The 21708-nt window shown below is 55.6% G+C and overlaps 1 protein-coding gene and 1 long non-coding RNA gene across 5 annotated transcripts in view; one reads left to right on the top strand and one right to left on the bottom strand.

Moving 5' to 3' along the window:
- PALD1 (phosphatase domain containing paladin 1) overlaps positions 1-21708 on the bottom strand; it is an 87481-nt gene extending 65773 nt beyond the window's left edge. Inside the window, exon 1 of one of the 4 annotated variants that reach the window (XM_082720260.1) lies at positions 21686-21708. The gene's annotated coding sequence lies outside the window, so the exon portion shown is untranslated. Of the gene's footprint in view, positions 1-595; positions 743-3537; positions 4290-21685 lie in introns of those variants that run through there. The other 3 variants (XM_082720257.1, XM_082720258.1, XM_082720259.1) reach the window with 3 other exon arrangements.
- On the top strand, positions 2736-8258 carry LOC309859528. Its single transcript, XR_014308747.1, has 4 exons — positions 2736-2910; positions 4581-4706; positions 7750-7819; positions 8010-8258. It is a non-coding gene; the product is annotated as an uncharacterized lncRNA (long non-coding RNA).

Here is a 21708-nt window from a genome sequence, read left to right as displayed (position 1 = left end):
TCCCCAGGTCCCAGCCAAAAACCCAAGAAGAGGCTGCTGCTCCCAGGCCCGCTCCTGTGGGGAGAGCCAGCTGCAAGAAACATAAAAGGGCCAGCAAGCACCTTGGCCCATACAGGGGAGGCACACGGCTCCCTGCTGGGAAGCAGACCCATGATCTGGGCCTATTCTTAGCAAACCACTGGCTGCCCTCCCAGAGGCCTGGCAGGCAGCAGGCCCAAGCCTCCAGACGCCCTGCCTGCCATTTCCTGACCCTGCGTGTGGACGGTCCATAGGACTGAGGAGTGGCTGGTGGGCAAGGGTTGAGGACAAAGCCCCCAGCTTTCCAGTGAAGGGTGCCTGCCTGCCCAGCTTCCCAAGGCCAGCCACCTGGCTTCCGATGCAGCTCTGGGGGGTCCTGGCCACAGGGAAAGGCTCGTAATCAAAGCTCCACTGACAGTACTCCCCCTGTGCCATATCCTGGGTCACAGGCCCTCTACTGACTTTCTCCTATTTAACCCTCAAAACACCCTCAAGGGCTAGGGGTCACTGGCCCCGTTTTAAAGATGAGGAGTTTGGGGCTAAAGGTAAATTAATGCAGACAAATTAAGTAACTTACCCAGGGCTGTGCAGTGAGTTAGTTTCAAACTGGGTCTAGACGTCGTGCTGGCTCCCAGTCTCCCGGTTGGGCAGAACAGAAGTGATGACAGCCAGAAAGGGGGGGCCCCCTTCCCTGGCCAAGCCCAGGGTTTAGGGGAGGGAACACCTGAGGGCAACAGTCTCATCAAAGACAACCCCCTACTGGGCACCTTGCTGGGCACCTTGCTGGTCCCCTCCTGGGCACCTTGCTGGCTCAGTCAGTACAGCCCATGACTTTCAATCTCAGTGTCATGAGTTCGAGTCCCATTTTGGGTGTAGAGATTAGTTAAAAAAAATAAACTTAAAAAAAAAAAAAAAAAAGAATGGTCCCTTCCCTGCCAGAGACCCTCACTCGGGCATGGGCTCCAAAGAAGAGCCCCCAGCAAGGTTCCTTCCCTACGCAAACCACACAGCCGCACTTCAGGAAACTTCTGGAAACCCAAGGAAGATGAGATTTAAAGGTTCAAGGAGCCCTTACTGGCGCTAGGGCATGTACCTAGCCCTGTAACCTAGGAAGAGGGGAGGTCAAATGACTCTTAGAGTACAAGAGAGAACACCAAGCCCTTTGAGGGCTTCAAACCCCAGTGGGGACCTAGAAACAGCCACACCACAGATCGCCTACACCACCACCACCTGAAACGGGACAACTTCCTGCTGCCAGGAATCACAGGGATAACCGAGCAGTGCACTCCTCAGGCTACATCCTGGAACCCACCTCTGTCCTCTCCGGGACTTCCTGTCGGGTAACTCAGCAGGTATATGTGTCCGTTTCCCCAGGAGCCCTCAGCCAACTCCCAGTCCGCCAGCTACTCAAGCCACATCCGTGGGACTCCATGTCTAGTGTCTCAATGTCAGCTCACGTCTGTGCCCGTCATCCATAAGCCTGCCCATCACACATCTGCCTCTCGTGTGGGAAGGTTCCAGGGCCCCCTGCCCCGGGAGACCTTATCTGCTTACACAGTGTCTGTGGCCCATGTGTGGTCCACGCTTATGTGTCCCCTGCCCACATCTGTACCCCTGGGTTGCTTGTCACCTTCCTGTATCTGTCTTCATTCACACTGCATCTTCTTCCTCTCAGTCTCTGCCCACATTGATGAAGACCCAAGCACACTCACATCTCTGGGCACACCAGTGTCCCCCACCCGGGCCTGGGTGACCCGTGTGTGCCAACAGCTTGGAGGTGGGTGGGTGTATTCACAGCAGTGCTCACGGTCCCAGCCACGGGCCATGGAGTGAGCAACACCCTCTCCCAGAACAGTGCTCAAGGCCACGAGCACAATGCCACCTCCACAAAGCGTTCCAGAGAAACAGAAACCTGCCAGGGATGATGGGAGAGGGGGCAGAGCCCCCAGACAGAGCAGAACCTCAGAGTGAGGTCAGCGCTGCCCCAGGACCACCCACATCAAGCTAGCCCTGTCCTACCCACCACCCCCATGCCTCCATCACGCCAACCAACTTCAATATCTGATGGCCAGCAAAGACAGACAGCCTGTCTGTGCTCACAGGAAACCCTGGCTCAGGGCCTCCAGCCTTCCAACCTCATCCGCAGCCCCCCCCCCCCCCCCGCAATAGAGGCGCTTCAGTAACGAAGTGCGGACTTCTTCCCTGCTGGCCTCTGAGCCTCCCTCCCATAAGGCTAGACCTAGACCTCAAACCTCAGAGGCCCCAGGGAAGCTGGGGGAGTCCCGTGCTTGGCCTAACTCCAAAAAGCAAAAGGGCTTCTTCAGAAATCTACCAGCGGGAAAAAACCTGAGCGTGGGGCTGGGGACACATACAGGCAAGGAAATCTCTGGAACCCCTTTCTGCTCCCTGTGCACAGGGGTGGGGACTTCTGATAACCCAGGAGGAGAGGGCTATGGTGCTAGAACATTTTAAACAGATTTAAACATATGCATATGATTGCCTGAGAATGGGATGCCAGCATCCACCCCACCCCCCACCCCAGCAGTGGCAGCCTACATCACTTATTTGGCAATTAATCATGCGGAGCCTCTTGGCATTTCCGCTATTATTAGTCCGGGACTGGTATGGAAAGCCTGTATCAGCAAACTTTCTGTTTGTCTTGCATTCTCCATAGGGCTGAGCCACCTGAGGACAGCACCCTGAGTCCTCCCAGACTCCCATTCTCCCCAGCAGAGCCAGGGGCCTGGCATGTAAGAGGTGCTCAGTCACTGGGTCCAGCCACTCGAAGCAGAAGCCAAGGACTTGATGCCTAGACCTTTGGTTGGGAAAGTAAAGAGTGCCAGAAGCTTCCTGAGGCCAGGACACTTTCTTCCATCTCCCACTGCCCAAGAGGTAAGAACAGGTTCCAACCATCCTGGCCACTTTTGAGTCAGGTGCAACAGCTCTCCCACACCCCACTCTGCTTTCTGACAAGTCACTGACTCTTCAGGAAAAAACTCTGAAGATGAAAAGGGATTCTCCCGGGAGTCCCAGGCCTGCAGAGGGACAGGGCGGGAGGGGCTCAGAATCAAAGCTTGAGCCCACTGGGACCTCATAATTTGAACCAGCTCCATGGGCCTCAAGCCCCTTAAAGATGTGTCCAGTGACCCTATGCATGGATCAAGAGTCTGCTTCCCTGCTTCCCTCCTCCTAACTGGGCAGTGAGGCTGCTCAGGGACCGTGCCCCAGGCCTTGTCCCCAAGAGTGGCGGAAACCTTGGCGGAGGAGAGAGATACAGCCCAGCGGCTGGCAAACAACTAATAACCGCCCACTCTTTATTGAGGTCCCACTTCTCTCCCAGGCACCAATACCGTGCGGGTTTGGATGGGAGCCCGGAGCCTCTCCTCTCCGGGAGCCCAGGAGGCGTGCACAGCCGGGGGATGGCGAGTGGGTGGTCTGAGCCGCCCCAGGAAAGGGGGTGCCCAGGGGACTCCGGATCTGCCCTCCCATCGCCAGCCCCGGGACCGGACGCGTGTATACCTGCCAGCCCGCGGCTCCGGGGGGCATCCGCGCTCCTGTGTTTGGTGCGCAGCGCCCAGACTGCGGGCGCCAAGACAGGCAGCGGCTGGGCGCGCCCCGCGCGGGCTCCGTCTCGCTCCTCCCAACTTCCCCAGCCCATCCGTGGGCAGAGGCGGCTCCGGAGGCGGTTAGGCCGGGCGCAACGAGGCGAGGCCAGGAGAACCTCAGCCCGCGCTAGCTGGTGCTGGAAGATGCGCGTCCCAACCCCAGCTCGCAGCTCAGCTTCCCGCGCCCCGAGGCCCCCCACCCCCCCACCCCCCCCCCCGGCCAAGAGGCGGACCCGGCCCGGCCGCCAATCACCGCTCCAGCCCCCGGCCAGCCCGAGGCCCTGCCCTAGCCGCCGCGGGGGCGGGGGGCTTGGATTTAAAGACACACTCACCCAAGCCGCGTCGGGATTGGCATCCCAGAGCCGCGGCTCGGGGGTGGAGAGGGAACGGCTGGCCCCACCTTCTCCGGCCCCGCTTCCTCTCTCTGCCCGCCCACCCCGCGCTGGGAGGAAAAGTTTGGGGCGGGGGAGACTGCCTGAGAAGCCAGTTCCTCTTCCCTTGTCATTAGTTCGGCTCCTGCTGGAAGATGCCCAAACCCTCCATGCAGCCTCCCTGGCTGGAGAGAGAAGCGAATGCTCTCGGCGCCACACCCCCTCCCAGACTCCAGCTCTCCCCGGCGATCAGCGGGCCGGAGCTTCCCTCGCCTCTCTCTGCTGTTTAAAGCCCGGCCGGCCGTGCCTCGGCGGTACTCCGATGAGCATTGGGGAGCCTGAATAAATGCCTCACTGTGCTGAGAACCTGAGCGAGACGATCGCCGTGTCCGGGTCTCAGCCACTCCAGTGTCAGCGGCCGTAGAGCAGACTGTCCGCTCGGCCGTGGGCTTCTCCCAAGCCCTGGACGCCCCTCAGACCCGAGGCTTAAAGGAATGAGAGGACAGAAACTTCGGAAGGGGAGGGGACCCTCCACCCCCATCCCCATGAGTGGGGGGAGGTGACTCCCACTATCCTCGCCCCTTAGGTGCAGCGTTCCAACTCCCGACGCCGCAGCCGCCCACGCAGGCCCGTGGATGGCACGCCTCCGCCGGCACCCGCGTGCGTTCACTCTCTCCCCGCGGCTTCCCTCGGAGAGATCGGCTTTGTTGTGGTTAGTGAGTCACTTCTTCCCTCTCCACATTCGGGAAATCCTTCTTCCTCACCTGTCACTACCTGTCTGGCCCCCACTCAGAGCAGGAGCAGGAGGTGGGGGAGCCGGATCTCCCCAAGACAAACGCAGCGCTGCCCTCACCTCTTTCCAGAGTCAGGCCAGAGGGCGCTGGCCTGGAAGAGAGGCACGCAGCCCCCCAGGTCAGCCCTGGGAATGAATGAGAACAAAAGGAATGGTTGTGGTTTGTGGTTCTCTTATCCAGCCTCCAGCACCCAGGTTTCAAATGCTACATTCAGCAGATGATTTTATGAAATAAGTACTGTGACTTAATATCACCCCTAGTGTAGTGGATGGGGAAACGGAGGCCCAGGGAAGACTTGCCTTCCACTGCAGGCCTGCCTCTGCTGCACCCAAGATATGCCAAAAGAAGGGAAGAGGAAGTCCAGGAGGGGCCAGAGAAGCCTCTTAACCACCTTGAGAGTCCAGCCAAGCTAGGACCAGATGGGCTCACAGTGTACTGGCTATGTGGTGTGGGAAATGTGACATAAGCTCTTTTTCCCCCAAGTTCCTCACCCCTAAGCAGGCCTGTCTGCCTTCAAGGAGGTGTCTAGGGCTAGCAAGTTGCGCATGGTATGCTCCATTCTTGGGCACCATTCCTTTCCTTCCTCCTCTTGCCACAACCCCATAATACCCCACCCACTGCCGGGTCCCCCACTGATGCCTGATGCCCCTGCCTGCCATCCCAAGGGTGCCGCGTTCCTGGGTACTTGTCCCTGGAGGCTGGGGCTAAAGTAAGGGTGCTTACCCCCGCATTAGCATGAGCGCACACAGAAACACAAACGCATGCGCGGGCATGCACGCGCACATAAATACACAAGCGTGCAAACATGCTGCTCACCCTCCCTCACTGTCCAGCAGAGGCCGAGGGCTGTGTCTGTGTTTATTTCTCTACACTGAGCTCCTGGAAGACAAAATTCTAACTGGTCCCCAGCGCAGTGCCAAACTCCTCCATCTGTATCCACCATGCACACAGTAGGTGTTCTTGTTGAATCAAGCAGAAAACCCCAGAGCAGAGGTGTCCCCAGGAGAACCAGCCATCGCAGCCCTTCTAGCTCCAACAGACAGCCCTGAGGCTCGGCTGGTAGATCCCAGAAGGAAAGGGCTAGAGGCCTGAAGGTGTTTCAAGGTAACACCAGGGAGTCCACCGGGCCACAGTGCTCAGTCTCACTAGCCCACACCCAGCCTCTGAGGTTCCACCAAGTCCCTGCTGGTCATGAGGCTGGGGGTCCCCCCAACCACAAGAAAGGCTCAGGACCAGATAGGCCCCACCCTGGGCCTGGGAGGAAGAGAGGGCTGAGTACTGAAGGAGAGAAGAAGGAAGGGACATAGAACAGCCCTAAGTATGAACTACTCTATTCTCTATTCTCTCCCAGCCCAAAGCAGGAGGGAAGATTCCTTTGTGCCAACTCTTTCAGCCCAAAAGGCCCCAGAAGCTTCCTGAGAGATCTAGACGCTCAGAGCAGAAGCCCAAAAGTCCCTGGGAAAGGTTCCATGGTCCTAGAAGAGGACCTCAAAATCTAGAGGGCTCAGGACCTACACCCACTCTGCCGGCACACCCTGCCCCCAGCGCTATGACTACCCCACATTCCCCACACACCAGCACCCAAGACATCACTTCATGACTTAAAGAATGCCAGGGCCCCACTGACGGCCCTATACAAGTGTGTGTACTTGTGTGTGCATACATATGTGCTTGTGTTATTCATGTGTAAGCTCACATCTGCAGAGATGTGAATAAGGGTATATGTGTGCACAAGTGTCCAATGGGCATGAGTGTGGACATGCAAGTGAGCATGTGTGTGTAGGTAAGTATGTGTAGCACACACACAAACCAACCTAATGTAGCCCAAAGCTACAAAGAATAGCCAGTAACCCCACTACTCACACTCCCAGAACTGTCTGTAGCCTCTAAAGTCCCTCTGCCCAAGCCAGCCGGTGCTGGTGCTGTCAAAGGAGAGATCCCATGTCCAGTCCCTGCACAGAAACATAGGCTGTGGGAACCCCAGTTCCCTCATGGGAACTCTCAAGCCAAGAGTTATTGCCTGACAAGCTCAAATGACTCGCCGGGAGGCAGAGGAGCTGAGTTCAAACCAGCAAAGATGAGACTAGATGAACGATGAGAAACAGGTCTCTCTCTGCTCTGCTCCTCGCTCCCTGCCAAGCCCACCACAGGCCGCAGGGGGCTGGGGCCGAGGCAGGACAGATTCAGGGCAGGGAGCCAACCTAACCTTGCTCCCCAGGGCACTGCTTTGGTCTCAACCTGGGACCTACATGGGCCCACGAGGTTGGGGGTTTGTCATAGAGCCTGCAGTCTTCCCCCTGAGCCAGGAGGCCTCTGAGGCTCAGGTAATCAGACATCTACTGGCTGAGCCCCAGCATAGACCAGTTTCCACCTGCCCTGGTTTCCTGGGGTCCTGCTGCACCTGTCTGGCCTTCTAGGCCCACCGCGCCATCTCCAAAATGTGGCAGCCTTCTTCTGTTCAATCCCGTTTCATGTACGGCCCAGGCCTTACAGACCTGGTCTTCGAGCAGTGCAGTCGTGCCTTGGATCCAGCCTCCGTAATGTTCTCTACCCTAAAAGTCCCCACATTTTTCAAGTCTCATTGTCTTCATTTGCAAAATGATGTGAGTGGTTCCTGCCTCCCAGGAGTGTCTGGAGGAATGAGGGGGTGCCTGGTACTCAGCCAGAGCTCACCAAAGGCACCTCTTACTAGCGTTATGATTAGTGCCACCCGAGGTTTGCGCTCTGACCCAGCCCTGAACCTGCCAGGGTAGAGGGGTTCTTCAAGGCTGAGTGTGCATTCCACCTCCTCCAGGCAGTCTTCCCTGCTGACAGGATCACTCTCTGCTCTGGACTCTTTCCCCCTCGCCTCTGTGCAGGGCCCTGGACCTAAGCACCCCCACCTGACACGGAACACATGTTCAGTAATTGGCATCATAGTTACCAGCCGGATCATTAATTTCATTGCTTGTACTCTTTCAGGTTCAAGGATGACATCTCCCATGACTGAAACTCACACACTGGGCTCCAACTTTTGTGATCAACACTCGAAGTAAGAAATACATTTTACATATGTTAACTAACTTGAATTTAAATAAAATCTTGGAAGAAAAAAAAAAAGAAATGCATATTACGTGGGGACCACCACCTACACAAGAGCCATGAAAACGTATGTGGGTCACAACAAAATGCTTAACCTTCTGTGTGTGATGTCTAATCTATCCTGGTTTTTCCCACTGTAGTACACAAAACTGATTACACCTGTGGCCTGTGTGTGACAATGCTGTCCCCAAGGGCAGGGAGACCTCACTTCCCTCCTTGACTTCAGTGCCTGCCTGAAGACTGCCCAGGACATATGAGAGGAGGCTCATTCTGTCTCCAGAACATTCCTCAAGAATGACAGAAAGAGTGCTCCATCAGAAGAAGAAAGAAAAGGGAGAAGAAATCCTGGCTCGTTCATTCAACAAATATTTCATTCATTTATTCATTCAGTTGGTTGGTCGGTCAGTCAGTCAACAAACATTTACTATATACCTTCTCTGTGCCAACCCTGTGGTCGGCCCTGAGCAGGGAAAGAGGCAGACAAGGTCCTGCCTTCATGGGGTTGACATTTCTATAAGATGAGGGTGAGGGATACCGTGAACAAGTAAACAAAAAAAGAAGAAAGATCATTGTGGAGGGACTCACACTATGAAGAAAATAGCACAAGAGATCGGTCTAGAGGTGGGTACTGTGGGGCTGCATTAGAAATGGCGGAGGCCTCCAAGCCTCTGGTGGCCGTCTATAAAAGGACAATAGTGACAATTACCTGAGCCGGTGGCTGTGGGCCTCAGGTGGGGCGATGAATTCGCCGCCCTGCACAGAGCGGCCTGTGTGACCCCCCATTATCAGAGGAAATAGCAAGGCCTGGTTTGAAGGCAGGTCATGATCAGCTGCATGCAGCATAGCCGTGGGGTCCAGAGGAGGATGAGGGGACAATGCCAACTACAGCACAAACCCAGGACCCACACTCATGTATGGACCTGCCTTTCCCCATTCTGCCCCCGCCTCCCCACTCCCACCCTGCCTACCAGAACTCGGCCTGGCTCAGTCTGAGCTATCCTCTCTCTAAAAACTAAACACTGAAGAGTCTTCTGGTGAGGCGTCCCAGACCACACAGGGCCTGGTACCCAGTGCCCCCACACCTAGCGGCTTTCACCACCCGACCCTGTGCTTTGAAGTGCTCCCAGCTGATCAGACCTCGCCTGTCCACGAACCCCGGTGCTGGATCCCACAAGACAGCAAGAGGGTGCAGATGGGAAACCAGCCCCCAGGGAATGCTGCAGGGCCCAGGTCTGTCCAGCTGGGGCAGAGACGGCTCTGGGTGAGGACACTGTCCTTAGGGATCTGCAGGTGACAAGGAGGACCCTGTCTCATGCATCCGAGCTCTGTGTGACAATGTTCTCTAAGTACCTACAAGAATGCCTTACCCTGGGCTCGGGGCACAGAGATAAGCAGGATCCCACCCGCCCTAGGTGCTCACCAACCTGTGGCAGAGACAGACAAGGAAATTGATCACCAGTGCCCTATTTCCTGCAGAAGGCCATGGGATCTGGGTGCTGGGGGAGCAGGGACAGGGGCACTCAGCATGACTTTCCAGGTCAGCTCGGGGTGCAGTGGGTACCCTGCCAGGGCCCTGCCAACTCCAGCCACATACAGCAATTCGTTCCTGTGTGTAATTCGGCATCAGACAGACCTGACTTTTAATTCAGTTTCTGCCCCTTGTTAGCTGTGTAACCTCAGGGAAGTCTCTAAACCCCTCTGAGCCTCTGTTTCCACATCTATAAAATGGGAATAGTCACATCTACCTTGACAGGGTTTTTAAAGCTCTTAAAAATGAGTAGTTGGAAAAGAAGCTCAGTACCTACCAGCAGTTGTGGCTACTGTCACCATCAGAAGATTCCTCCGAGGCCTTGTTCCGAGGCCTTCCCTAGCCAACGCTTGCTTGGTGCCTCCCTAGAACATTCGGGGAAACCCCTGCCCCCACTGCTATCAGGAGGGAGCTCCCAGTGGTCTTGTGCTGGGTCTCGCAGCAGAATCCCAGGCCCCGGACACTGGGAATAATGAGGCAGGAGGTGGGGGGAGCGTGAGAGGGGGTCTGCCAAACCCTGCGGCAAGGAGATCATCTACTCCTGAATAAACAGGCTGTCACCCCTTCCCTCCCTCCCTCTCTTTCCTTTAAATAACCCAGATCTGTTGCCCAGTTGTCTCCAAGCAACGTCACTTGGGCTCCCAAGGATGCCTCACTCTGACAGAGTCCTTTAAGAAGATGCGTAGGGGAGGTGGGGGCAGGGCGGGGGTGAAGGTTGCTACAGAGGCCCGACACAGCGTCTTCCCAGGACCTCCGAGCGGCAAGCTCCTGGGCTGCCCCTTCAGCATGCCAGTGGGCAGGGCTGGCTTACCAGACCCTCCTGGAGGAGAGACCGAGGCCCCCAGACTTACAGGGAAGGTCTCAGGCTCCAAGCAGCTCGGGACACACAGGAGCCAGCCGAACGCCTTGGCAAGTTCGCTAGCCCAGGTTCAGCCTCCTGGGCTCTAGTCTCAGCGTCAGTACTCACCAGCTATGTCGTCCAGCCGGGTCACTTACCCTCTCAGAGCCTCAAAGAACCTTAGTGCTAGAAGACAGCTTCTGGCAGTGGGGGGTGGGGTAGGGAAGGGGCACTGTCACACCCTCCAATGACATCTATCCAAATGACAACCATACAGACTGCTTCAGTGGCTGCACCTCCGGGAGTTCCGCCTATACTTGCACACACACACAAACGGACACATGGACAGGGGTGCGCATGCTTCGCCATGGTGAAAGAACGGGAACAAACGAAACATCCACAGACAGAGAGCTGACGGCTAGCTAGACTGCAGCTTCCAGAAACAGGAACTACCATGCCGATGTCTTAAAATATGAGGTGGGTGTATGTGGGCTGATGGGAAAGGATGCCTAGAGGCCGGAGTAAGGTCCACACGTGGACGTGGACACGACGGTCAAGGCAGGGCTGTCCGTGACGGTGCAGGGCTGGAGTCAGCCTCAGAGGAATGGGTAAGTCACATGGATTTCAACTACAGAATCCTGTGCAAGTTATACCCCACAATCCAGGGGTACACAAGGAAGTGCAGAGCGAGTGTGAAAATGCAATATTCTAGGATAAACTAAGAAACAGAGCTCAGGGGCGCCTGGGTGGCTCAGTGGGTTAAAGCCTCTGCCTTTGGCTCATGATCTCAGGGTCTTGGGATTGAGCCCCACATCGGGCTCTCTGCTCAGCAGGGAGCCTGCTTCCTCCTCTCTCTCTCTGCCTGCCTCTCTGCTATTTGTGATCTCTGTCAAATAAATAAATAACTTTTTAAAAAATCTTTAAAAAGAAAAAAGAAAGAAACAGAGCACAACGGGCCACACAATACCATGGATGGAAAGTAACAAGACTTATACCCCGAAAAACATGAGAGTGAGGATGTGTACGTTATGTGAAAACATAACCCTGGGTGCTTATGACAAAAAGGAATGAGATGAAGGGAAAAGAAACCAAAGAGAACAAAGAGAACAACACCAGAGAAAAGCTTCATGTGTCTCAATGATGAGAAGGTGCTGTGGGTTCAGGGAAATCACCCATTCAACGCTGAAGCTGAGTGAAGACAGTACGAGGGGAGGCAATGGGAGGGAACCAGGGGAAGAAAGTACAGGACAGACTTTCCGATGTTTAACGCTTGAGGGGCTGCAAAAAGGGTATGAACATACATAAAGACAATATATAGATAATATAGATAATATATAATAATATATATCTATTTTTTCTATATATAGATAATAGATAACATAACATATCAATATATACATAGATATTCTATATATGTTCTCTCTATATATGGGATATATATGAACATACATACCTGAATATATATATGAATATATATAAATATACATATTTCTCTCACGCACGCGCACACACACACACACACATTGAATGTCTCTGAAGGACACCTGAGAAACCAGTAACTTTCGTTGCCTCCACGAAATTGGGTGGCTAGAGCCTCCAGCGGAAGGGAAGGTTTTGCTGCATACCTTCTCGTGCATTGGAATTTCGTTCCACATGGATATGCTATCTATTTTTAAATATATTTTTTTAAGTGAGCTCATAGATGTGTGTACCCATGCACAGTGTCTGTTGGCTGCAGAAGAGGCTGGAAAGGGGACTCAGCCCTCGCAGGGGAAATGGGACCCGAGGAAAGTCAACCGACGTGCCTTCTACTCGCTGTCCTTTTTTACCCCGTACATCGAGGACACATTCAGATAACTAAGTCATTTTTAGTTTATATTTTGAACATTTTGTATACGTGCCAAAACAGACGAGTATGCTTGATTCTATGTCCCCATCATTCGATTAGAACAACCATCACAATTCGGCTGTCCCGGCTTCATCTCCTATTGTCTTTTTTTCTCGTTCGGTTTTCTTGCTGGAGGATTTTAAGGCCACCCCTCGACACCCCCCCGCATCAGGATCGCATGGACGTCATAAAGGCAGCTAAAAGGAACAAAGCCTGAGGAAGGAGTCAGTGTATGAAATCCCCAAATGTAGTGGTCCCTGCCTCCACTTGACTGCTCCCAGAGACCAGGAACTCACTACCTGACCCAGTCCCCTTCTTTGTCCTTAATGGCCTAGAACTAAGCCTCTCAGAAAGGACAGACACCACCCCACTCACTCTTTACTGTCTTGGAGGTGCCCAGCAGTGGACCCGGTCAGCTCAAAGCCACAGCAAAACAGGCCCACTCGTCAAAGGCTGTTCCTCTCCAAAGCAAACTTGGAAGCATAATGCCACACCACACATGTTCACAGAAACCAGAGGCCCCTGCATTGTGGCAAGATCTGAGACCGGCATTCACTGTCCTGGCAGTCAGGGGGAGACCTCGGGCCAGGACTGGATAGCTGTTCCCCGGCCTGCCTGTGTGCGTATTTGAATCTCCAGCAAGAAAGTTTCAGCCTCAGACCCCCAGGCTCCACTCCAGGCCTGGTAAGCTCAGATCTCCAGGGTGGGAGACTGGGAAAGCCCCCTGGCTGGTTCCAAGGCTGTACTTGAGCTGGTATTTGGGGAACCACTGGGCCAACAACCCTGAGGCACTCTTCCAGCTGCAATCAGCCATTCCAGCTCCTGGCTGCCTGCCCTGACGCTAAGACTCCGGCCTCCCCCACCCATCAGCATGGATGAAACACCCCCACCTGCAGCTTATAGGGCACTGTGGGGGGGGTGGCTGCCAACTCCTTTTAAGAGTGCGTTGGCCCAGGGGCACCTGGCGGGCTCAGTTGGTGAAGTGTCTGCCTTCAGCTCAGGTCATGATCTCAGGGTCCTAGGATCGACCCCCACATCAGGCTCCCTGCTCGGCTGGGAGTTTGCTTCTCCCTCTGCCTCTACCCCTGCGCTCTCTCTCTCTCTCTTTCTCTCTCTCTCTCTCTCTCTCTCATGCTCTTTCTCAAATAAATAAATAAAATCTTAAAAGGAAAAACAAAGCGTGCAGGCCAAGGCTCAGAGGGGCATGTGCAGCTCCCACCCCACAACCAAATCCAGGGCGCTTCCTGGAGCCAGACACGGCAGATTCAGAGATGGCATCTTGCTCCCTCCTCTCACCATTTCCCTCCTCCAGGGAAGGACAGACTGAGCATTCCCTCTGTGTCACAGTTCATGTGCCTTCACTCACTGAAGGCTTGCTTCTATCCCACAAGGCAGGAGTCATCTCCTTTAACAAAAGAGGAAACTGAGGCTCGGGGACGTGAACTAACCATCCCAGGGGACACAGCTGGTAAGAGGCAGATCGGGGATCCTTACCAGGCAGGCTGATTTCAGAGCTCACCTTTCTCTACCCACAACATTTGGCAGCCCCCATGTTCCAGCAATCCGAGTAAGACATCTGAGGTCCCCTCTGGCCTGCCACCCAAAGTGAAGGTACCACTTTTTACCGGATATTAGTAATGACCCACTGGAAAGCAGACAGCGAGGCGAAGTTAGCCTTGCCAGAGGCTTACTGGGAGAATGCACATGAAAGACTGTGTGAAGAGGCAGGAGTAGGAGGGAGAGCATTCAGAGCGCCCTCCAAGCCTGACACTGAAAGAGGTGGGGAAGGGGAGGTTGCGAGAAAGAGCCCGAGACCTGGCATAGGCCTGAATGCATCGTGGCCAGGCCGAGAGGGCAACCAGAGCAAAGCCTGCCCAGTAAATCTGTCCTGCTTCTGGCAAGAGTGGCCCAACTAGTGTCTCACCTGGGCTCAGCCACTCTCTGGGAGCAGCCCTGGCAGATGGTGGCCTGTATGTGAATGCAGCAGCAGACCCCGAAGGTGTGGCCACTGGGAGCAGCCAGTTCTCTGGAAGGGAGCTCAGAGCAGCAAGCTTGGGCCCAAGGTCTAGAAAATGCTTTTTGGGGGGCACCTGGGTGGTTCAGTGGATTAAGCCTCTGCCTTCGGCTCAGGTCATGATCTCGGGGTCCTGGGATCAAGCCCCGCATCGGGCTCTCTGCTCAGCAGGGAGCCTGCTTCCTCCTCTCTCTCTCTCTGCCTGCCTCTCTGCCTACTCTGTGTGTGTGTGTCAAATAAATGAATAAAATCCTTTAAAAGAAAGAGAAGGAAGGAAGGAGGAAAGGAAGGAAGAAAGAAAATGCTTTTCGAGTCACATACAAAGCACTTTCTCAAATGTACCATGCTGGGACGTACCAAACTGGGTACATACCAAACTGGTACATACCAAACTGGGACGTAGCTGCCACTCCCACATCCCAGAGCAAGGAGGCTCAGATGGTGATGTCACTCATCTGAGGAGGGCTCTCCTGAGTCCAAACCCTGCCATGCTCTGTCCATGACGGCAGGTCTGCAAGAGGCCCTGGGCAGGGGCTCCTCCTGGGACAAAGACAAGAACTTCCTGAAAGAAGCTTTCTTCAAAACCTTGCCTGGTGCCCCTCACCCAGCCTTGTTCCCAGCGAGACAGGCAACCCCTCTAGCTCCACGGAAAATCAAGGGGCCCTGCCCAGACAGGTTGGGTGTTCAAGGCCCTGACCAGGCTTCTGGAGACCCAAGCCCCTAACCCAGCGCCTGCCTCACCATGTCCACATTGGGCAACTCAAGGGACCTCTGTGGCCTCATCTGTTAAACGGAGTCAACAATTCTTTTCTTACACAGAAGCACGAGGTACCCTCCTCACACCCCATCTGTGGCAGGTAGTAGACAGGCTGCCCATCTGGCAGTGGGCGACAAACTCAGACTTCTCTGAACTCTGTCAGAATGAGCCCCGCGGTTCCCCTTCCATGGAACATCAGAGTTGAGGGATCCTTGACAAGGACTTAATGGAACCCCCCCCCCACCTCACCCAAGAACGTTCCCACAAGCGCCCTCTCCTTCGCGGGGCGCTTAGAGCCACACCGTGTTAGGCTTCACATCCACAACCTCATTCCTCACTTTAGAACGTCTATCCCATTATTATCCCTATTTTATGAAGAAACAGAGACACAGAGAGGTTGAGGAACTCACCCAGTGGCCCCCAGCCCTCTCTGACTCCAGTGCCCTGCGTCCAGCCAGAAAACGGCCGCCCAGCTGTAATCCTCCCAGGGACAGCCAACTCACTCCCTAGGGAGCCTTCCCTGCTGAGCTGTGACTGGCATGAGGAGGTCTTTCTTCTTTTTCCTAACACAAATCTGACACCCACTTCCCAGACACTCCCCTCAGTCCTCAGCAAGTCCTTTTTTCCCCCATCCTGTGGCAGGACCAGATCACGTTGCACTGAGCACAACTTTCTTTCAATATTTGAGAAACACCCGTCTCATCCCCCAGCCCCAGATGTCTCCAGCTGTTAACACCCCCAGGGCCTTCAAAGCTGGTGGGAACCTCCAGAACCAGAAGAAACCTTAACAATTATTGCACCTTCAGACTCCCCCAAGAGGTTCCTTCCCAAGGGGGTCGAGAGGAGAATGAAACCTCTCTTTCTCTCACCACTCAGCATGCCTCCAACCCCCCAGGAAGCTGGTCTCCCAGCTCTGACCTCTCACCTAGCTGACATTCGACATTTAAAAACCTCTAGACAAATCTCCTGGTGGGGCCATCGGCCACCTCCCAGCCTGTGGGGAGTGCCGTGCTGAGCTGCCGCTGGCCCAAGGCAGTAAAGGGGTTAAAACGCCCTCCATGCCAGTGGGGGGAGAGTGGGAGCAGCCAGGATGGGGGCAGGAAGGAAATAAAGAGCCCAGTGCTGGGAGTCTGGAAAACCCCAGCAGGTCTTGGAGGTGAGCATGGGGAATGTTCCACTCACGAGGCCCAGTTGCCCACAGCTCCCTTTGTTCCACCTTCCCCCACTTCCCCTTGGCTTCCCCCAGATTCCTCAGGGAGGGCCACCTCCTGCCTCCTCCCCAAAAACCACTATTCCAAAAGCCTCCGAGTGTCAAGGTGTAATGGGTAGAGAGTTCCATTGGGGGAGAATGAGAAAGTTCTGGAGATGGACATGTGGGTGTCCTTGCTGCCACTGTCAATCCATGTTATATTATGATCCATGTTATATTATGTGTACTTTACCACAGCTTTTAGGAAGGATAACCCACAGAACAGAGAAAACAGTCACCACACCCACACCCACACCAAATGCCTCCCCAAGATCTCAAGGTCCAGCTCTGAGGAAGGAAGACTAGGGTGTGGGAAGCGAAGAACCTGCGCGGCCCCTGGGCGGGGGGGGGGGCCTAAAAGGAGGGGGGACCCTTTTCCCCTCCCTTCTCCCTGATAGCAGCCCTGGAGCACAGAACGCCTGTTGGGCCAATGAAGACCAGCAGCCCCCCAGCCCCAACCCCAACTGAGCAAGTTGGGGAACAACTCAAATATCCACCAAGGGGAGAGTAGACAAATCATGGTGTCCTCTCATAATGGAATACCCCCCAGCAACTAAAATGAAGAAACTCCCCGTACAGTATCCTGGGTGAGTCCCACAGACTCCATGAGCGAGAGAAGCCAGGTAGAGATGAGAAGGTGGCAGAAGATGTCCTCCACTGAACTGAGGTCCTAGGACAGGTCACACTAGGCTGTGACCACTGAGTCAGAGAGTGGTGACCCCCAGGAAAAGGGTAACACTGACTGGGGAAGGGCGTCCTGAGGGAACCTTCTGGGGCACCGGGCATGTTCCACATGTGGCTCCAGGTAGGGGCTACAGGGAGGCACACATCCGTGAAAGCCCATCAGCTTGAAACAAATAACACATTATATGTTAAAAAGGAAAAAAAAGAAAGGCCCATCAGCTCAGGACTGTGTCCTAGCCCTCAGCCCCTTCACCCACGGAGTTCCAGCCTAACTTGTTTGAGTTCCCTCAATGGGCCAACCACAGGACCTCCCCAGGGCCTTTGTACTGGCTGGTCCCTCTTCCTAGAATGCTCATCCTCCAGGCCTTCTTCCTTCCTTCTGCTTAGACCTTTGCTCAAACACGGCCTCCTTGGAGCGGCCTTCCCTGTTGCTCTACCTGAAGCCCCGGCTCATTCCCTCACTGTTGCCAAGCCCTGCATAACCCCCGGCATGGCCCCCATCACCATCAGATGTTTATGTCTCCCCCCCATCCCCATCCCCCAAGGATGTCAGCTCCATGAGAGCAGAGACACATCCCTCTGGGCTCGCATCTGGACTCCACGCAGAGCAAAGCCTGGCTGTACAGTAGCAGCCGCTTAATAAGTCTTCATGGGACGAACAGGCCATCTCTAGGGCAGGTCAGATTATGCCTGACAATGTCACTCTCTTCAAGGCGGGGAGAAGGAATTCATTTTTTGTGTGTGTTCAGCCACCGTACACACATGCCAGACCAGCCACTGTGTGCTGGGTGCTACCCAAACTCCAGAGGGGTTCACCATGGGGCAAAGGAGAAAGGCCTATACCAGACACGGGCCAAAGGTGCGTGTGCCTGGGGCTGGCTCAGCCTCCCCGTCCCCAGAGCAGGGAAGGTGGAGGGGGCTCTGAGTATGGCCATGGCTGCCCGAGCCAGCTGAATGTCTGGGCTGCAGGAAGGCCTGTGCTTTGGCAGAAAGCCTGCTCCTTCTAAAAAGCCAGAGAGCTCAGCCAAGGACAGCCACTGTCCCCCTGCAGGCCTCACCCGCCACCCGCTACCATGGCAACCTGTCAAGTGGTCCCGAGCTCAGGGGGCACATTGCCAGGAGGGTGACAGGGCATCTGCTGGGCTCCCCCGTCCTGGCACGGAGGGCACCTCAGCCCGCCAGAGCTGTGGCTGGGAGCGCTGCATGCTGTTCCCGTACTTTCCCTGGTGTGCGTGTGTGTGCCGTGCACACGCATGTGGGAGGTTGCCCAGTGGCACTGTGGGTAGTCTCTCTCACACCTGCGACTGGGGGTTCTGGCGGGGGGTCAAGAATGGTTCCATTGAGCTGTCCTTCACTGAGCCTTCCTTCTATACCAGGCCCCGTTCTGAATACTTTCCACAGATTTCCTCAGTCTGGTGTCATAGTGACCCGAGGAGGCAAGCGTTAGTCTCACTTTTACAGAGAAGCAGCCACAGATTGGTTAAGTGACTGGCCCCAGATCTCACAAGGAGTCAGCAACAGGGCCAGGATGAGAACCCAGGCAACTGGGCTCCAAAGCCTTCGCACCGACCACCAGGAGGATGGCCTTGCCACACGACCAAGTCACCTTGTTTCCGCTAGTCATTAGTTCTGGAGCTCCTCACTGTCACCAAGGGAGAAAATGGGTTAGAGCCAATCTAGACCTCTGCAGGAGATGTGGGCCAAAATAACCACGATGCGATACTTTAAAAACAGGGGGAGGGCGTGCCTGGATGACTCAGTAGATTGGGTGCCCCTGTCTTGATCTCGGCTTGGGTCATGATCTCAGGGTCATGAGATGGGCTGATGTGGGGCTCCTGGCTCCACGCGGAGTCTGCTTGACATTCTCTCTCTCCCTCTGCCCCTCTCTCCCTGCCCCCCCCTCTCAAATAAATAATCTTTAAAAATATATATATATAGCCATGATGCGGAGATGCAAGTTTCAGACAAGTGTAGGGGGAAGACTGCCTCCCAGTCTAAAAGACTGCCTTTTAGATCTCCAGCTGGTGGGCACCCTGGGACACCATGAGCAGTTCAGGAATAGGAGGCCTGATGAAGTTCTGTCCTGGGAGGCCACCTGCTGGCCAGACAGCAACAGGACAGCCTGGGCAGCCAGCCTCCCCTGGCCTCTCTCAGGCCAGGGAGCTCTTGGGGGCCCACGGGGCGCTTAGCACCGTAATAAGTGTGGAAATGCAGAACAACACAGAGGGTAACATCAACAGCCCTGGCGGGGCCGCTTACAGTCAGGTAATAGAGGCTGGCATAAACCAAGAGCCCCATGAGCAAAGCCGAAACTAGAGCTGACAAGTGCTCGGAAGGGAAAATACAGGGTATTTGGAGGGAGTGTGCGGCTGGGGGTCCTTTTTGGACAGGAAGGCAGGGGGAAGCCTTGCTAAGGAGGTCATATTTAAGCAAAGACTTGAAGGTCGAAGAGGTGTCTGCGAGGCAGCATGGGGAAAAGGGCATTCTGGACAGAGGAACAGCAGGGTCAAAGGCCCTGAGATGGGAAGAGGCTCGTCGAAGCCCAGGAACTGAGAGAAGGCTGGCGTAGCCAGAGAGCAGTGGGGCCCACAGGAGACGGGGGGCAGGGGCCGGGTGGGTTTCAGGAGCTCGTATTTGATCCTAAAGGCAGTGGAAGGCTCTGAAGGGTCTCCCTGAGGGAAGGGCTGCCATCCTATCTGACAGCAGCTCCCCCAGAGAACTGGATTATGGGGGGAGGAGGGGGAAGACCAGCAAGAAGCCACTGCAACTGTCCAGGCAAGAGATTGCAGTGGCTGGGACCAGGGTGGTGACAGGGAAGATGGAGAGGAGCAGACAGGTTCTAGAGAATGATTTTGAAAGCAAAATCAACAGGGCTGGTTTTGGATTGGATGTTGGGGTGTTGAGGGAACCAGGGTCGAGTAACTGGGTCGACAGAGGGGCTCGAGTGAAGTGGGAACAGCAGGCAAGGAACACAGAGAGAGCCCAATCTTGGATGGGGTGGGGGGGTCAAGATCCCCCCCCAAGGGAGCCCAGGGGAGCCACACAGATGGACAGTGGATCAGAGTCCTGAGCTCCGAGGAGTGGTCTGGGCTAGAGAGAGGCAGGGCACCTCGGGTATCAGGTGGAGTTTAAAGTCTCCAGGAGAAGCGAGTCGTGGGAGGACAGGAGAGCCATCAGAGCTGAGTAGGTGGGGTGAGGGGAAGCGAAGAGGAAAGAGGCTGAGGACAGGGACCGAGAAGGGACAGCCAGGGAGGTGGAAGGGAAGCTGAGTGGGATGAAATCCAAGGGGTAGGGAAGGGTTTCAATTGTATCAAAGGCTGGTGTGAGGTCAAGTAGGCCTAGAACCAACTTGGCAGCAGGATCCCACGAGCCAGGTGGTTGGGGACAGCGGGAGGCACTCTTAGGGGTGAAGAGTGACCCTGGGTGGCGGGGGGGGCAAGGATTGCGGGGAGCAGAACTCATCAACAAGTTGGTTGGGAGGAGAAGATGCCGCAGCTAGAAGGGAACTGGGGTGGGCAGCTGTAAAAACGGGGTGTCAGGGCACCGTGGTACTGTGCTGATGGGATTAGGGGCATGGAGGCGAATAGAGGACACTGGCCAGGCTGCAGGACCCAGCAGCTTTCCAGAGCCCCTTCTGCTCCATCCCCTTCCCCCTGGTTTTTGCAGTCCCTCCTGTAATGACCACCCCTTCCTCTGATGAGGGAAATTGAGCCCATAGAGAGGCTCCAGGTCACTCAAGGGCTCTGCCCAAGCTGGCTCCTTCCATAGCAGACAAAGGGGGTGGGTGATGGAGGAAGGTGGGGAGGTTTGCCAGGCTGTTGGGAGTCCTGGGAAGACAAGAATGTGGTCATGGGAGCCCACTGACCAGGTCTGGGTGCTCTTCTCTTCCTGCCAGGCCTACACACACACACACACACACACACACACACATAACCCTGGGCAGTGTGGCAGAGGACAGCAGACAGAGAAAGTACCCCAGAGAAATGACTTGTTGTGGGACTTGAGCCTCATATTGTTGAGGAAAGGAGCCGTTAAGAGAAAATACGAACCTACAAAGATACAACAGGCTGGGGGGCCTTGGAAGGGTCTGAAGCTTACACGTCATTAGCTTCAGGGTAACTCCACCTGTGGTTGCCCTGACCTCAAGCAAGTGATGGGACCTCTCAGCGCCCACTCTGCGAGCTGAGAGCACCAAATGAGACAAGTGTGCACAGCGCTCCCGCGGGTCTGGCTTGGGCACGGGTGCACTGTGGCAGACTGCGGTGACAGCTAGCGTAGCCCAGGATCCCCTGAGGCTGGGGGTGTGGGGACCCCTGCTCTCGGTGCGCTCAGAGACAGCAGCAACTCCTGGGGGCAGGAAACACTGAGGAGGACAAAGAGGGGGTGGCGGTGTGTGTGTGACCCATGTCTCCTGTCATATCCCTTTCCCAGAGCTAGCCTGGTACCTCCTGGGGGCTCTGCAGATGGTCCTGAACTATGACTTTATCCTCGGGTCCCCTGGTCTCCAGAGCAGGACCTGCCACCCCTTGAGGCCGGCTGGCAACAGGAGAATTAGGCTATTGGACAGAGACCCAGAGTGGGAATGGGACGGGGGGAAGGGGGACACATCCAGCCACCCCCAGGGAGCCCTGACCACCCTGCTGCCCCATCCGGGGCTCACCTGGGAGTGCCCCCCTTTGGCGGGGCTCAAGTTCAGGACCCCATGGTAGTGGCTCGACCCACAGGGCTGGGGAGATGCCTGCTGGGCGGTGCCAGGACGCAGGAGCCACAGACAGGACTGGGGTGACTCCACAGCGTCCTCAGGCCAGGGCTCAGGGTGGGGGCGGCCCAGGGAGGGGGCGGCCCCGGGGACACTCACCGCTGCCTCGGGCCTCCTGTCCA

Source organism: Mustela nivalis (assembly GCF_964662115.1).
Source record: "Mustela nivalis genome assembly, chromosome: 2".
NCBI lineage: Eukaryota > Metazoa > Chordata > Mammalia > Carnivora > Mustelidae > Mustela > Mustela nivalis.
This window is presented reverse-complemented; position numbering and strand designations above follow the sequence as displayed.